This window comes from Pseudorasbora parva, chromosome 6, assembly GCF_024679245.1.
Source record: "Pseudorasbora parva isolate DD20220531a chromosome 6, ASM2467924v1, whole genome shotgun sequence".
Lineage (NCBI taxonomy): Eukaryota > Metazoa > Chordata > Actinopteri > Cypriniformes > Gobionidae > Pseudorasbora > Pseudorasbora parva.
Window position 1 is genome coordinate 952,501 of NC_090177.1, and position 5,000 is coordinate 957,500.

Here is a 5,000-nt window from a genome sequence, read left to right on the forward strand (position 1 = left end):
TAAAGCTGCAAGCAGCATTTAGTGGGGTTCAAGCTTTTAAGGCCTTTTAAGCACAGAGGTATTAAAGACATTAAGTTTATTTATACTGAAATAATAGATGGAAAAGTCCATTTACAGCCAATATAGGCAATTTACCATACACTGATAAAAATGACTGTGGTATGGTAAAATCTATTACATTAATTCATGTAATTATTACATTGTAAAATCAAGTTTAAATTGGAACTATATATCTTAAGTAAAATGTACAGTCTATTCATGTAATAACTTAACTGAGAAAAAAGAGTGAATTTTATCATATATTTAAAAATAATATTTAATGTTTTATAGTCACAGCACATGCACCTACAATATTAAGTAAAGTTTAATCTGAAAAGCAAAGTGCATTTGAAAATGCGCACAGATTTTTCGCAAAGATCCCACTTGTTCAGTGGTGGCAGAGATGGTCATTTCGGGATGTTGCTTTTATGTGGCTGACTTATTCTCAATAAGTTTTGACTTTTAACTGAACGTGAGTTGTAATCACAATAACGATAGCTAAAGCTACATAAGCTCCTATTGAGAATTAAGAGAGTTTTTTTATGTCACCATTATGGCGATCAGTGTTTTCTTTAGTTGGGCAGTTTGATGACTTTTTAATGTTAGTGTTTCTCTCATTGCTGTATCTGGGTTTGTTATGGCAAGAAAAGCAGAGAAAACACGATCAGATGCTTTTGGCCGCTTGATGATCAGAATATGATCATTGTGTAGTGGCTTAATTCACCAATCTTATACCTGAGTATGAGCAATATACTATTAACCTTGTTTTATTCTAGAAAAGATCCATCACAGTTTTAACCAGAAAAGTTAAATACGTTTTATAACAGACTGTACACTAAGCACTTTGAACTCCTGCAAGCTTTTCTCACACAGATATAAAGATTCAGCCTAAGAATCTCAACAATGGTGACATGCTTCCTGCCATAATGCATTCTGGGGGCATCATGCAAAACTCAGAAATATCAGCAATGTTCACTTGGGTTTGTAATTGGATGCAATGGTAATCTGAGTGAAACTTACAATCTGAGTATTGCCAGTACAATTTACTTGTGTATTTTACATAAAAAATAAGTGGTTCTAGTAAGTAAATATTACTTAGAATACCCCGAGTAAATATTACAAGCACTTTCTGTGTGGAAAAAGTTGCCTAGCTTTTTTTAAGTAAATGTCACTCCAAATTTTTTTCAGTGTAGGAAATGTATGGTTTTTAAAGCTTTTTCACAGTTATAGTGCTACCTATTGTCCGATCTCTTTAAAAACATTGCATGCTTCATCAGCATGTTATGCCACATGTACCCAACAATTTTCGTGAAGTTTTGAGTTTCCCCTTAGGATTTATAGGCTTTTGAGTGTATTTTGCCACGCCTCTTTTTGAAATGGCCCTGTTATAGCCATTCAAATGCAAAAGTTCAACTTTTTTTGATAGTTATTGATCTAAAGAGTCCAAAGAAATGTCCTAGACTGGTTTGGTTCTGATTGGGCAAAAAACCAGGGACAAGTTCACAAAAGTAGGTTTTTAACATAATTACGAATATTTAATTAACGATTTGATTGACAGCAATGGCCCCAGAGGCAAAGTTGTTCAACATGAGGAGATCTATCATATGATATGCAATATTTTGCGGATGTGTGCAACACCACGTGATTACAGAGCCATAAACATAATAGGTGCTCAAATTTCATTGGCCTATGGCGGTCATGTTTTTTGAGATACGCCAATGTCCTCATACACATACATGGTAGCTTGGGCCAAGACACCGCACACCAATTTTCATGTCAATCGGACTAGTGTTCGTGTGGTTATAGCCGTTTTTGTGGTTTTTTCATGTTATAGCGCCACCAAGTGGACAATCATCGCAATTTTTTTCAAGTGACCGAAGTATGAGCTCATAGACATGTGACCCAACTTTTGCGAAAATATCTCTTTCCATGCACAAGTTATAGTCATTTTCGTAAAAGTGGCCCCCGACCAGTTGAACATTTTGGTTCCGCTTAGCGACCAAGAATTGGAAAATTGAATTTTTTTCATAATTATTAAAAGTCTCCCTCCAAAGAACATTTCTACAGTGGTTTGGTTCCAATCAGGGAAAAGATGTGGGAGAAGTTTACAAAAGTAGGTTTTTCAAAAAAAACAAAATATCTCGAAATTGGCGCCTGAAGGGCGAGGCAATCCAAAGCATGCCTTTTGTCCGTCCCGAGCCAAGGATTCCAACGATATAAGACACTTGAGCGCACGCCTAACGGTTAAGGAGTTATGAGCCGTTTCGTACTTTTGCTCGCTGTAGCGCCCCCGTCAGGCCAATCGGGGCGTGCCTCGGTGGCGTAGGTAGTCGGTGTGAGTACCACCAGCCCTGAAAGTTTCAAGTCTCTGCGACTTACGGTTTGGTCTGCCCGATCAGTTTTAGATGGAGAATGATGCATCATGGGAAAATTAACAATAACAATAGGGTTTCAGCCCTTCAGGCTTGAACCCCTAATAAAAAGGGCATAAAAAGAGCCTTAAAAGGCCTATAAAAAAACAACGATAGGGTCTGAGAACTTGATTTTCGGGCTGCTGGTTACAAAAACTTTATCAAGCGTTTTGACATGCCCATCGGGGGGGAAAAGTGTCGATTTTCATATTTTCAGCTCATTTATCATGCGAATGTGGTGCTTGTTTTAACCTTTAAAACTGTAAAACCTCTACCGATGGCCCGATCTCCGTAAAAGTTTGCACGCTTCTTTGGGATAATATGGCGCACGTCCTCAGCCGATTTGGTGAAGTTTTGCGCAGAGCAGACCCTTTTTCGGTCATTTAAAGGTCTTTTTGCACAGAATAATATGGAGCATTTTTCCCCTTTATAAGAGTTGAAGCACCATTAAAGTCTGCCAGCTTCTTTAGCATCACGTGACGCATGCGCACGCTTGATTTGGTGACGCTGTATGCAAATCAGGCAGGAAGAGGGCCGCTTTCAGCCATTGAATGGGATTTTCCATAGAAATGCATCATTTTGACAGCTTTTTAGTTGCTATAGCGCCACCGAGTGGCGGTCCGCCGTGTCCTTTTTCACGCAGCCACAGAGTGAGCTCTTACATAGGCGTGCTGAGTTTGGTGACAATATCTCGTTCCGTTGACGAGTAATAGCCAATTGAGTAAAAGGGGCCCCTCCCACCTCAAACGTTTTGGCGGCCCTTAGGGACCGTAAACCCAAATTTGCACTTTTTTTTAATAATTATTGACATTCAGACTCCAGAGAATCTGGCTGCGCTGGTTTGGTTCCGGTCGGGCCAAAAACCTAGGACTAGTTCGCAAAAGTAGGTTTTTGGAAAATGCCAAAATTCCTGAAATTTTTCCCAGGGTGACGAGGCAATCCGAGGCATGCGTTTTGTCCGTCCAGAGCCAAGGATTCCAACGATATAAGACACTTGAGCGCACGCCTAACGGTTAAGGAGTTATGAGCCGTTTCGTACTTTTGCTCGCTGTAGCGCCCCCGTCAGGCCAATCGGGGCGTGCCTCGGTGGCGTAGGTAGTCGGTGTGAGTACCACCAGCCCTGAAAGTTTCAAGTCTCTGCGACTTACGGTTTGGTCTGCCCGATCAGTTTTAGATGGAGAATGATGCATCATGGGAAAATTAACAATAACAATAGGGTTTCAGCCCTTCAGGCTTGAACCCCTAAAAATCAATTAAAAGCCAAGTGAAAGGGAAAGGTTTCTAGCCTGATTTTAATTCCGATACAGTAGAGGCCAATTTAATTTCGAGGGGTAACTCATTCCAGAGTAGGGCCGGCCACAGCCAAAGCACGAGCTCCTCTGGTGTTTAAACAGGCTTTGGGAATATGAAGCAGAAATTGATCATTCGATCGAAGGCTCCTATTTGAGCTATACAAATGAAATTGAGTAGATAAATATGGGGGAGCGACATTTTTTAAAGATTTGTACACAAGTAACACAACTCAATACGGAGCTCTATAGGCAGCCAATGTACCGATCTTAAAAGCGGTGTAACATGATCTAATTTCCTATAGCCCTTTAAGAATTTCGCTGCGGCGTTTGGTACTATCTGGAGCCAAGAAATTTGAGACTTTGCGACACCGTAATATAAGGAGTTACAGTAATCCAGCCGATGTGATAAAGGCATGGATGGCAGATTCAAGGGAACGCTCAGAAAGAAATGGTTTCATTTTTGAAAGAAGACTAGAACCAACAACTGAGTTTATTTGTTTGTCAAATGACAGATTCGCATCGAATGTAACCCCAAGATTTCTAACATGGGGAGCTGTAGCAGAGCAGATCTGCTGAAGATCAGAGTGGGCGTGTGCTTTGGCATTGGGTGGACCAAAGGTCATGATTTCTGTTTTATCAGAATTTAAAAAGAGGAAGTTAGAGAAGAGCCACGATTTCATCTCATTTAAACAGGCGTGCAGGGAATTTAAAGTGTTTAAGGAATTTTTCTTAGACACAGGCAGATAAATTTGTGTGTGTGTGTGTGTGTCTGTAATAGGTAGGTTTAGGGGCAGTGCGTGTGTGTGTCTGTGATGGGTAGGTTTAGGGGCAGTGTGTGTGTGTGTGTCTGTGTGTGTGTGTGTGTGTGTGTGTGTGTGAGATGGGTAGGTTTAGAGGCAGTGTGTGTGTGTGTGTGTGTGTGTGTAATGGGTAGGTTTAGGGGCAGTGTGTGTGTGTCTGTGATGGGTAGGTTTAGGGGCAGTGTGTGTGTGTGTGATGGGTAGGTTTAGGGGCAGTGCGTGTGTGTGTGATGGGTAGGTTTAGGGGGCAGTGTGTGTGTGTGTGTGTGATGGGTAGGTTTAGGGGTAGTGCGTGTGTGTGTGTGTGTGTGATGGGTAGGTTTAGGGGCAGTGTGTGTGTGTGTGTGTGATGGGTAGGTTTATGGGCTGTGTGTGTGTGTGTGATGGGTAGGTTTAGGGGCTGTGTGTGTGTGTGTGTGTGTGTGTGTGTGTGTGTGTGTGTGTGTGTGTGTGTGTGA

At 41.2% G+C, this 5,000-nt stretch overlaps 1 protein-coding gene across 3 annotated transcripts in view; it reads right to left on the reverse strand.

The window, feature by feature from the left end:
* Positions 1-5,000, reverse strand: part of cntrob (centrobin, centrosomal BRCA2 interacting protein) — a 33,398-nt gene that overhangs the window by 13,543 nt on the left and 14,855 nt on the right. The window lies entirely within an intron of this gene.